At 39.0% G+C, this 12,572-nt stretch overlaps 1 protein-coding gene across 1 annotated transcript in view; it reads left to right on the top strand.

Moving 5' to 3' along the window:
• Window positions 1-12,572, top strand: part of SNTG2 (syntrophin gamma 2) — a 351,728-nt gene that overhangs the window by 213,844 nt on the left and 125,312 nt on the right. The gene's annotated exons all lie outside the window — the stretch shown is intronic.

Raw genomic sequence — 12,572 nt, 5'->3', positions numbered from 1 at the left:
CTTGCCCACATTCTCCCATATACTTTAAATCATCTGTAGATTACTTTTAATACCTAATACAGGGTGAATGCTGTGTAAATAGTTTTTATTCTCTGTTTTCCATTTGGATCATTTTTATTACATTTTTGGGGAGATGTTTTCAATGCATGGTTGACTGAATCCACAGATGTGGGTTCAGGATAGGGAGGGCTGACTATGCATATATAACACATATAAATATATGTATAAATGCATGTTACCGTAAATACATATGTGCATAATATGATAATTCATATATATATTTGGAATGTAAGAATGTTTATGATAACAATTACAGTTACAATAAAGGACAACAAAATGGAAGTATACACAAAATATATCATTAAATATTTCCAGAAAACAAGAATAATAAATGATCTAGCACATTGAGAGATTTTCAAACTCATTAATTATAAGAAAAAAGCAAATATCATTAAAAATCAATTTTCTGTAAGATATTATACATGCAAATGCTGCCACGACGTGTATCGATGGGAATACTCATTCCTGGAGGAAGCAGATACAAATTAGCGCAACCACTTTGAAAAACAGTTTAATAGTATCATTTTCAACTGAATGTTGGAAAATGTCAATATGCAGAAAGTGCACTTATGGATACAACACCAAAGCCGAATTTGCATGCTCCTTCGAAGACGTGCAGTAAAGTCCCCTGAAGCTAGACTCTGGAGGCAATCCGACATGCTTATCAAGATGAAAATGGAAGGACAGACAAGAAAGGAAACGAGGGCTTCCGGGTGCCTTAGCTGCATTGGGCCCTGGAGGGAACACTAGTGGTATCTTCCTAGGGTGTTACATTTCCGTAAATGTGCAATCTCTTTGTCATATTTCTTTCGTATCAGATGATGTTGGGGTGCCTGCAGGCATTTGGAGTTCCAGCTGGGAAGGGGAAGTTTTACTAGGAAGAGGTTTAGCAGCAAATTGAAGTGCATTTGAACTGCTCTTATGTAGACTTTACATTTGTATTATTTTTCTTAAAGAGAGTCCCCCGGATTTTATCATTTCTGTGCTGAAGTAACTGGAGTCAGCACAGAATCAGGAAATTGGTTTTGGAGAAGAGAGGGCCAGCTGCGGCCGTGGATCAGAAAGGAGGACCCAGAGGGCGGAGGTGGGACTGGAAATGTTCTAAGATGTTACTCCCATGGTAGCTTTGTGGTTTTCATTGTATGTTATGCTTTATAACAACTATATATATGTACATAAGTGTGCATGTATATATGGTATTTATGTGTACATAAAATATAAACATGTAAAATGTAGCAGGTAGGAGAAAACAGGATAGCCATTTCAGTAAAGAACTTAGGCTCTTCCAACTGGAAAGGGGTTGCTTAGCAGAAGAGAGCAAATGGTTTCCTCCCCTATACGTTGACATCTTTTCAGATAAGAATAAAAGTTATATACAAACATCAGCTCTGTTAAGAACCTCGCATGGGCTCTGAGGAGATGGAAGGATTGGGCTCAGGAGGCATTGAAATCCCGGGAGTCAGAGCCCAGGTGACGTGGGCCCAGAGGGAGCGGGAACATGGTTTTCACCAAAGGTTCTGTTTTATGGTTGTGACTTCTGTTTAGGTGACTTGGAAAGAGAGGTCTGAGTGCAGCACAGTGGCATTTCTGGAGAGCGAGCGCTCTGGCAGCTGGGGCCAAGATGGTTATGGACCCCTGTGTCTTCACCACAGGATCCACACCAGGCATTTATTACAGGCAGTGTTCCCTAGCGAGTGCTGTGCAATAGGAAAAGTAGATTCGAGCCGATCTCTCAAACGTAGGAAAATAACTATGTGGTGACAGGCGTGTGGTGAACTTTGACAGTGATTTCAAGTGGAATTGACCAGGAATTTTTAATTCTTGGTAAACTATTATTTTTTTTTAATTCTAGAAAGCACATGTTTTCTAGAATTAAACACATGTTTTCCAGAATTAGAGCAAGACTCCATCTGAAATAATCATACTAATCCTGTTGGAACAGTGTGACACTGGCTTCCTTCCTGCAGGACACCTGGGGCCTGTGCTACTCAGCTGTGCTGCTCAAGGGAGAATGTGCTAAGGGGATTTCTCGGACTCACCTGACCACACCCGCCCTCCTACACCCTCCCCCAGTGGAACAGATGAGAAAAAAATTACATTTCATGGAGCAGAATTTGGGCATCCTGTTCTAGAGGCTTTGTGATGATAAAATGTGTATGTTCAATGTCAAATTTATAGCAGACAAAGGAATGTTTCCACACAATTTGTCCCGTTAATCAGAAGTTGCCCTGTTTTCCAAGATGGCTCAGTCTGTGGGTAGTGTCTGGAAGAGAGCAGCCAGGCGCCTGCAGGTCAGCCTCTGTGCTCAGCTGGTCCAACTGAAAGGCTCACTGTGGCCATGCTGGAGACCCCTCTTTGAGGGACTCCAGAGGAAGGGGCTGCTAAGGATGCCTGCTGCCTGGTGGGGAGGCGGGGCAGGGGCTGTGGACCTGTTACTCAGGAGTCTTTAGCAGCCCCCCACTCAAATTCCACCTTGTTGAATCGCTTTACCATTCTATCCCAAATTCAGAACGCTTTGTTCTGTTTCAAAGTTCCTATGTAAAACAAGTGGCTCTGAAAGGGGAATGGGTGACTCCTGCCAAGCCGTGGGGAACTCACAAAACCACCGAGTTTTCTCAGGTGGCACTTGTACATTGGGGAGGCTCCGGGACAACTGGGGAAAGCCCTCCATCTGGAGGCTCTGCAGACAGCTCCTCACCACCTGATGAAAGGATCGGAAAGCGTAAGCCAGTCTTCATCACTGACACCCGAAGACCTGCCTGCTTTTGTTTGATTAGTTGTCTATTTTCTGAGATAATAAATGAGCAACACATACTTTAGAAGTCCGTTGCTGTAATGAAAAGCAAATCATTTAACACACCCATTGCTGGTGCCCACAGTGATGTACCTGCCTTAGGATTGCAGAAAACATCTCCCCTGAGTAAAGAAGAGAAACATTGTTATGTACGTGGGTTTCCAGTTCCTTTTCAGCTATTAAGCAGAATGTCCCAAGCATTTCTTGGCCTTGTTAGACTCTGACCTGACAGTAGAGGGTAGAAGTAAATTCATTTTTGTAAAGACAGGAAGAATTGACCGTCTGCTGCCTATTTCTAGGTGAACGTGGTTTACACTTTACATTCCTGACCACACTTTACACCCACCAGAATAACTCTGAAGACACGAAAACAAAACAAAACAGCTTTTCACTTTGTTAAGACCTTGATTTGTAGTTGGTCTGTTCTGACTTTCCAAGGGGAGCTCTGGCTGCAGGCCACAGTGTGGACACACTTAGCTCTGTCAGACCCTCGTTCTCCCTCCAGCCCATCTGTCTCCCATCCCCAGGCCCGGAGTGTGCAGATGAGGTATGCACTGAACCAGTTGTGCACAGGGCAGGACTCCTGGCAGCTTCTCCTCTACCACATCACTGATTATTGTTGGAAGCAGCAAGAGTGTCGTTTCCACTTTTCATTTTATATCACCCATTATCCTCTCTTTATATGAAGCCGTAACTCCCAGAAAGTTAGAAGTGGGAGGAAGCAAGGTGAGCTATGCACAAGTGAAGAAGCACGATTGGGATAGGGGAGAAGAGCTGGAGATGCAATCTAGAGTGCTGTCTTTCTTCATGTCCTGCTGGATGTCCAGGTTACAAACCCCCAGCAATGGCCATAGGCAGTTTCATTGTGTGACCACACGCAGCTGTGAAAACCACAGATTTGACGTGTAGGAATGTAGGAATCCTTCTTCTTAGAACTTCACAGGCACTTAAAGATTTCAGATTTCCTCAAAGGACTAAGGTCCCTCAGGTATTGGTTGATTCATCTTGGCCGGCGTTTTACAGTTTTGACCACTTTCAACTAAGATTTCTTAGTGTTTTTGTATTGCTGCCTGCAATAGTTAAATCCTTTCCCCACTATGTTTGTGACAGTTATACTCTGAAATTATACTAAAAATTGGCTTCCAGTGGGATTTATAAAGGTGAAAATTATGAACATGTGACCCAGAAGCATATTTTGTCTGCTGATCAGGCATGATTATTTTTAACCAATTATGAAGTGGTGGATATTGTTTTTAAGATTAACTCTTTTTTCAGATTTAGTGATTATCTTTATGGTTGAGAAAAAAATTAAACTCCCATTATTCGGATGATTTTAAAATAACATCGCATTACAGCATACCATGAAGAGGTTAACTCTAAAGACCTACATATAATAAAAGTTTAGATTTGGAATAATTTTTTCTTGCCCTGCATAACTCAAACCTTGCATATCTCCTTCTTCCTAATCTCCAGTAAGTAACTGCTTTATAATTTCAGACTCCATGTTAGGTCAGAATATTCAGTATTGAAGACTTTTGGTAATACCATCAAATTTACCAAACAGATATTATAAAAGCAAACAGAAATCTTGGAACTCAATAACTCAATGGATGATATAAAAAATACAAATGAAAACTTCTAAAGTAGATCAAGCAAAATAATGACTTTCTGAACTTGAAGACTGGTCTTCTGAAATAACCCAGTCAAACAAAACAAAAAAATAAAAAAGAATGACGGAAGCCTGTATGACATATGAGGCACACTAAAATGATTAAATATTTGAATTTAATATGTTCCAGAAGGAGAAGAGATAAGCAAAGGCATAGAAAACCTATTTAATAAGAGTTGAAAGCATCTCAAGTCTGGCAAAATATTTAGACATCTAGCTATAGAAAGCTTAATGATCACCAAATAGAATCAACCCAAAAAGGTTTTCTCCAAGGTGTAATATGGTCAAATTGTCAAAAGTAAAAGATAATTCTGAAAACAACAAGAGAAAAGTAGCAAGTCGCATATAAGGGAGAAGCCCTCAAGCCCTCAGTTGATTTATCAGCAAAAACCATACAAGATGGGAGAAAATTAGATGATATATTCCAAGTACTGAAAGAAAAAACAAAAAATTCTAGCCGAGAATACTGTACCCAGACAAGCTATTCTTCAAAAATGAAAGAGAAATGAAGTCTTCTCAGACAAGCAAAAACAGAAAATTAATCACCATTAGACTGGCTCTACATAAAATGATTAAGGGAGTCCTACAGCTGGAAGTGAAAGGACCACATCTACTATTATGAAAACACATGAAAGTTTAAAACTCATTGATAGAGCAGACACTTGAATGAAAAAGAAAAAAGACTCAAGTGTTTCCACTGCAGAAAACCACAAAACAGCAATGATAAGAGAGAAAGGAAAGAAAAAAATGACATACATAACAACCAGAAAACAGTTAACAAAATGACATGAATAAGTCCTCAGTAACTACCTTTATTAAATGTAAATGAATTAAATTTCCCACTTAAAATATATAGACTGGATTAATGTGTAAAACAACCACAACGAAATGATCCAATTGTATGCTGCCCACAAGAAACTCGCTCTACTTGCAAATAGGTATATTACTGAAAAGGGAAGGAATAGAAAAAGGTATTCCATACAAATGGAAACCAAAAGTGAGCAGAAGCAACTATGGTTATATCAGATAAAATAGACTTTAAGTCAAAGACAAAAAGAAAGACAGAAAGAACACCATTATATAATAAAGGAATCAACTCATCAAACGTCTATAGCAATTCTAAATACACATGCACTCAATCCCAGAGCATATACATATATATATATTTAATACAGGGTCTCACTGTCGCCCAGTCTGGGGTGCAGTAGCACGATCATGACTTACTTCATCCTTTCTGGGTTCAGGTGATCCTCCCACCTCAGCCTCCCAAATATCTGGGACTACAGACATGCACCACCATGCCCAGCTGATTTTTGTAGTTTTGTAGAGATGGGGTGTTGCCATGTTGCCCAGGCTGGTGTCAAACCACAGGGCTCAAGCTGTCCACCTGCCTCAGCCTCCCAAAGTTGTGGGATTACAGGCACGAGCCACCATGCCTGTTATTCATTCTAAATAATGAAAGAAACCCCAATATGGGGGATTTCAACACTGTGTTCTCAGCATTAGACCAATTATGTAGACAGAACATCAACAGGGAAGCATTGGATTTAACTTGTACTTTAGACTAAATGGATCTAACAGATATTTGCAGAACTTTTTTTAATTGCTGCAGAATGTGTGATGTTCTCATCAGCACATAGAACATTTGTTGGAATAGATCCTGGGTTAGGCCTCACACAAAAAAGTGACAACAAATTTAAAATAATGAAAACTGTGTTAAATATCTTCTCAGAACACAATGGAATAAACTAGAAAAAAAAGAACTTTAAAACCTATATAAATACAAGAAAATTAAACTGCATGCCCCTGAACAAACCACTGGGTCAATGAAGAGTTTAAGAAGGAGGTAAAAAACATTATTGAAACAAATGAAAACTGAAACCATATACCAACATCTGTAAGATATAGCAAATCTATAAAATATAGTAAAAACGATACTAAGTGGAAAGTATGTCTGAAATACAATATCCCAAAACCTGTAGGATACAGCAAAAACGACTAAGGGGAAAGTATGTCACAAGGAAGAGACCTACATCAAAAAACACACAAAAAAATTTCAAACAACCTAATGTGAGTCTAAAGAATGAGCAAACAAGAACAAACTAAAGCCAAAATTAGTAGAAGGAGAAAATAATACAAAGATCAGAGCAGAATTAAATAAAATACAGACTAAAAAAGTACAAAGATTAATAAAGTTTTAATAAGATAAAACTGATAAATATACTGCTATCTAGACTAACAAAAAAAAAGCAAATAGAAGATCCAAATAAACAAAATTAGAAACAAAATAAGAAGATATTAGGCCGGGCGCGGTAGCTCATGCCTGTAATCACACTTTGGGAGGCCCAGGTGGGTGGATCACGTGGTGAAGAGATCAAGACCATCCTGGTCAACATGGTGAAACCCCGTCTCTACTAAAAATACAAAAATTATCTGGGCATGGTGGTGCACACCTGTAATCCCAGTTACTCAGGAGGCTGAGGCAGGAGAATCGCTTGAACCCAGGAGGCAGAGGTTGCGGTGAGCCGAGATTGTGCCATTGCACTCCAGCCTGGGAAACAAGAGCGAAACTCCGTCTCAAAAAAAAAAAAAGATATTGAAACAGATACCAAAGATGTGCAAAGGATCATCAGAGACTATTATTAACCACTCTATGCTAACAGATTAGAAAACAGAGAAAATGGATAAATCCTGGAAATATACAGCCTACCAAGACTGAACTATGGAAACATGTCTAAAACCTGAATAGACCAATGACAAGTAACAGAATTGAATCAGTAATAAAATCTCCCAACAAAAAAAGCCCAGGACTGGATGGCTTTATTTCTGAATTCTTTCAAACTTACAGAGAACTAGCATTCATACTTCTCAAACTAGTTCAAAGATTGAAGAGGAGGGATTTTTCCTAACTCATTCTGCAATGCCAGCATTATCTAATGCAAAACACAGAAAAGGACAGAGCAAAGAAGGGAAACTACAGGGCAGTATTTCTGATGAACATGGACACAAAAACTCTCAATAAAAAAACTAGCAAACCTAATCCAACAACACATCAAAAAGATAACACACCATGATCAGTCAAGATTTATCCCAGAGATGCCAGGATAGTTAAACATATGCAAATCAATAAATGTGGCACATCACGTCAACATAATAAAGAGTGAAAACCATGTGACCTGGATGAACCTGGAGACCATCATTCTTAGCAAACTGACACAAGAACAGAAAATCAAACACCGCATGTTCTCACTCATAGGTGGGTTTTGAACAATGAGAACACATGGACACAGGGAGGGGAGCACTACACACTGGGGTCTGTCAGGGGGGAAATAGGGGAGGGACAGTGGGGGGTGGGGAGTCAGGGAGAGATAGCATCGGGAGAAATGCCAGATATAGGTGATGGGGAGGAAGGCAGCAAATCACGCTGCCAGGTATGTACTTATGCAACAATCTTGCATGCTCTTCACATGTACCCCAAAACCTAAAATGCAGTAAAAAAAAAATGAAAACCATGTGACCATCTCAGTAGAAGCAGAAAAGCGTTTGAGAGAATTCAACAATGCTTTATGATAAAAGTACTCAACAAATTAGCATAGAAGGGATAAACCTTAACATAAGGTCATGTATGACAGGCCTACAGCTAATTCATACCAAATAGAGGTAGAGCTGAAAGGTTTTCCTCTGAGAATTGTAAAAAGACAAAGGTACCCATGTTTATCACTCCTAACCAGCATAGTACTGGAAGTCCTAGACAGAGCAATGAAGCAGGAGAAAGAAAAAAAGGCATTCACATTGAAAAATAGGAAGTTAAATTGTCCTTCTTTGCTGATGACATGATCTTATGTACAGTAAAACCTAAAGACTTCACACATACACACACACACACACACACACACACACCTCTTAATACTAATAAAATAATTCAGGAAAGTTGCAGGATAAAGAATCAATACGCAAAACCAGTAACATTTCTGTATACCAATAAAAACCAGCTGAAAAAGAAATGGAGACATCAATCCCTTTCACAATAGCTATGACAGAATATTTAGGAATGAGTTTCATCATGTGAAGAGAGGTTGGTTAATGGGCACAAACATACAATTAGATAGATGGGGTCGTTTATTGTTAACATAGTTAATAGAAATATACTGTGTTGTGATCATTTCAAATATTTTCTTTTGAAATATGCATTTCAAAATACCTAGAAGAATATATTCGAAATGTTCCCAGCACAATGAAATGTTAAATGTTTAAGGTGATGGATTTTTAAGACCTTGTTTTGATCATTAAACATCATATATACATATCAAAATATCACATACACCCCATAAATGTGTGAAAATACCATGTGTCAATAAAAATGGGTAAAAGAAATAAAAGTAAATAGACTGAGAATCAGAGACTTGCGGGACACCTCCAGTGGACTCAGTTACATATTGTGGAGTCCCAGAAGGAGAATAAGAATGCAAAGAATAGACGTGAACGTAAAGCAAGATGGACACAAAGACAAGTCTGTAGGGATATCACAGTTAAACTGTTGAAAACCAAGAAGAAAGAGAATGTTTAGGAAGCAGCCAGATGATAAAAAGACATGTTAGGAACAATGATACAAACAAACATTTATTCAAAATTGTATATCCAGAGAAAAACATCCTTCAAAAATGATGAAATATAGACCCTTTATAAAATATAAATTCAAGTTGAGAGAAAATGTCGCTGGTAGACCTACACTATAAGAAGTACTAAAACATGCTCTTCAAGCTGGAAGGACAGGACAGCACATGGGAACTTGGATACAGAGGAAGAAGTGAAGAGAACGGTGAAAGGCAAAAATGTGGGTATGTATATAAAATACCCACTGTTTCTTTTCTGAGTTTTCTTTCAGATAAATAATACTTTAAAGGACAAGATGATGAACCAGTAAAGTGGACTTGATAATGTAGGAGAAAGAGATACAGCAGAAATAGAACAAAGGACGCAGTAAGGTAGATTAGTTTGTTCTGCTTTGAGGCTTTTATGTTTGTAAAGTGAGGTATGGGAAGATTGATGTCAATATGCAGTTTAAAGTGATAACAATATTGACTAAAAAAACACTGTTATATTAAAGTGAACGCGTATTGTGATCCCTACAGCCAGCGAGATACTAAAAGAGGATCGTGGAAAAAAATGATTAACTCTCTAAAAAGAAGAATTTGTTCAACAGACCAGAAAAATTCCAGGGGAACCAAACGCCAAAAGCAATGTGTAATTAAGTCCAGCTGTATGAGAATCACATTAAATATAAATGGACTACATTTCAATTAAAAGATAGAAATTGTCAGACTGGATTTTTTAAAAAGCAATATTCAACTCTATGGTGTATATAGAAAATATATTTTAAATGTATAGATACACATAGGTGGAAATTAGAAGAGTGGAGAGCATGTATTTTCTAAACAGTAGGCATAAAAATGTGGCTCGATTAATATTTGATGAGTAGTCTTCAAGATAAGCAATGTACAAAATAAGCAATGTTCCGAAGAGGAACATTTTATTATGATTTAAGAATCAGTTCATCAAGAAAGCTTAATAATTGTAAATTATTATGTAAATTATTAACTGTGCACTTAAAATTGTAAATAATTGTAAATTACCTTATAGCAGAGCTTCCAAATACAAACCAAAACCTGGCAGAGATGGGAAAAATACAGAGAAATCCACAATCAAAATGGGAGATTTTAATATTTTATGCTTAGTATTGAGAGGACAAATAGACAAACACATTAGTAAAGATGAGAAGAACGACACCACTTTATGAATCAACTGGGATCTCACTGGCATGAACGAGCACTGGATCCAGAGTCTGCAGAGTGCACTTTCTTTTTAAGTGAACATGGAACATTCAACAAGATGGATCACAGGCTGGGCTATGATCACCTACTTAGGACTGCAAAGGTTTGTACAGAACTCAAATATCTGGCAATTGTGGAATTCTTTCAAAGAAATAATATGTACACTTCACAGACTCTTTTGGAGAATAGAGGATGATGAAATGAGTCCCAGATAATTGTATGAATCTGGGATAACACTGATACCAAAACTTTCTACCGAGATTGAGAGTGAAAAACATTAGACAGGCCGGGCACAGTGGCTCACACCTGTAGTCCCAGCACTTTGGGAGGCAGAGGAGGGCAGGTCATTTGAGGCCAGCAGTTGGAGATCAGCCTGACCAACATGGTGAAACCCCATATCTACTTAAAAAAAAATGAAAAAGCTAGGCATGGTGGTGCACACAACTGTAGTCCCAGCTACTCAGGAGGCTGGGGCACGATAATTGTTTGAACCCAGGAAGCAGGGTTGCAGTGAGCCAAGATCACACCATTGCACACCAGGCTGTACAACAGAGTGAGACCCTGTCTCAAAAAAAAAAAAAAAGTTGCAGGCCAATAGTTCCCATGAATGTAGATGCAGAAATTCTCCAACAACATCCTAACAAATCAAAAGAAGGATCATGTATCATGAAAAGAAAAATAAGGTTTATTCCAGAAATGCAAGCTTCATACAACATTCAAAACCCAAATCTAGATGACAGCATGGCAACATTATTTATAATATCCTCAAGCAAGAAACAATTCAGATCTCTTTCAATGGGTGAATGGATAAATAAATGTTGGTATATGCAAGTAACAGAATGCTATTTATTGATACAATGAATAATCTGCTGACACACATTAACATGGATGGATCTCAGGCTTTATGCTGAGAGAGGAAACGTTTACACACAAGTGATACTGTGTCGTTCTAGTAAGATCAAGTTGTAAAGCAGCACAGCTAGTCCATAACAGCAGAAAGCAGATCAGTGACCACCTTGGGCTGGAGGGATTGCCTGCAAACAGGCACAGAGGAAGCACCATGGGGGTAGATGTGTGGATGAGGGAGAAATTCTGTTTCACAATTTGGATTCGGGCTGCATGGGCTACGTACAGTTGACAAAACTCATCAAACTCTGCGCTTAAAATCTGCGTATGTTATTGTATGCCATTTATGCCTCAATACAGTTTAGTTACAAATTAAAAAGTGCAAAGCTTTCCAGTCATTCGCTGTAGAAAATACAGCAACACCTAAACAGTTGCCTTCAAACCTATTTAAACATACACTATTAAAACCCCAAGTGTACAGTGATGTCCCCCTTTTTATTTTTATTTTTTGAGGAGTCTCACTCTGTTGCCCGGGCTGTAGGGCAGTGATGCGATCTCAGTTCACTGCAACCTCCACCTCCCAGGTTCAAGTGATTCTCCTGCCTCAGCCTCCTGAGTAACTGGGACTACAGGTGTGCGCTGCCACACCCAGCTATTTTTTTTTTTTTAAGACTGAAGCTTGCTCTGTCACCAGGCTGGAATGCAATGGTGCAGTCACAGCTCAGTGCAACCTCTGCCTCCCAGGTTCAAGTGATTTCCCTGCCTCAGCCCCCCAAGCAGCTGGGAATACACATGCATGACCACACCCAGCTAATTTTTTGTATTTTAGTAGAGACAGGGTTTCACCATGTTAGCCAGGATGGTCTTGACTCCTGACCTTGAGATCCGCCCACCTTGGCCTCACAAAGTGCTGGGATTACAGGTGTGAGCCACTGCGCCTGGCCAGTGATGCCCCGTTACCTATAGTTTTGCTTTCCCCAGTTTCAGTTATCCACAGGCAACCACATTCCGAAATATTACATGAAAAATTCCAGAAATAAACAGTCATAAGTTTTAAATCGTGCACATTCTGAGTAGCTGAGGAAAACTTGTGCACACACTGTTCCATCCCCTCATCACAAGGCGGAGGGCTAGTGCAGTCAATAGGATGTTTCTAGAGAGACCACATTCTCACCACGCTCTTTACAGAAGAGTGATATAATTCCTCTATCACATTAGCAGCTATTGCTACTTTCTTACTGGGCCTAATCTATAAATGAGACTTTATTATAAGTATGTGTGTATGGGGAAAGCATAGTATATATCCATATGGTTGGGTACTGTCACAGTTTTCAGCCATTCACTGACAGTCCTTTCTATATTCAAGAAATGG

Source organism: Callithrix jacchus, chromosome 14 (assembly GCF_049354715.1).
Source record: "Callithrix jacchus isolate 240 chromosome 14, calJac240_pri, whole genome shotgun sequence".
Lineage (NCBI taxonomy): Eukaryota > Metazoa > Chordata > Mammalia > Primates > Cebidae > Callithrix > Callithrix jacchus.
Note: the sequence above shows the minus strand (reverse complement) of the source record. Positions and strands in the feature narration are given on the sequence as shown.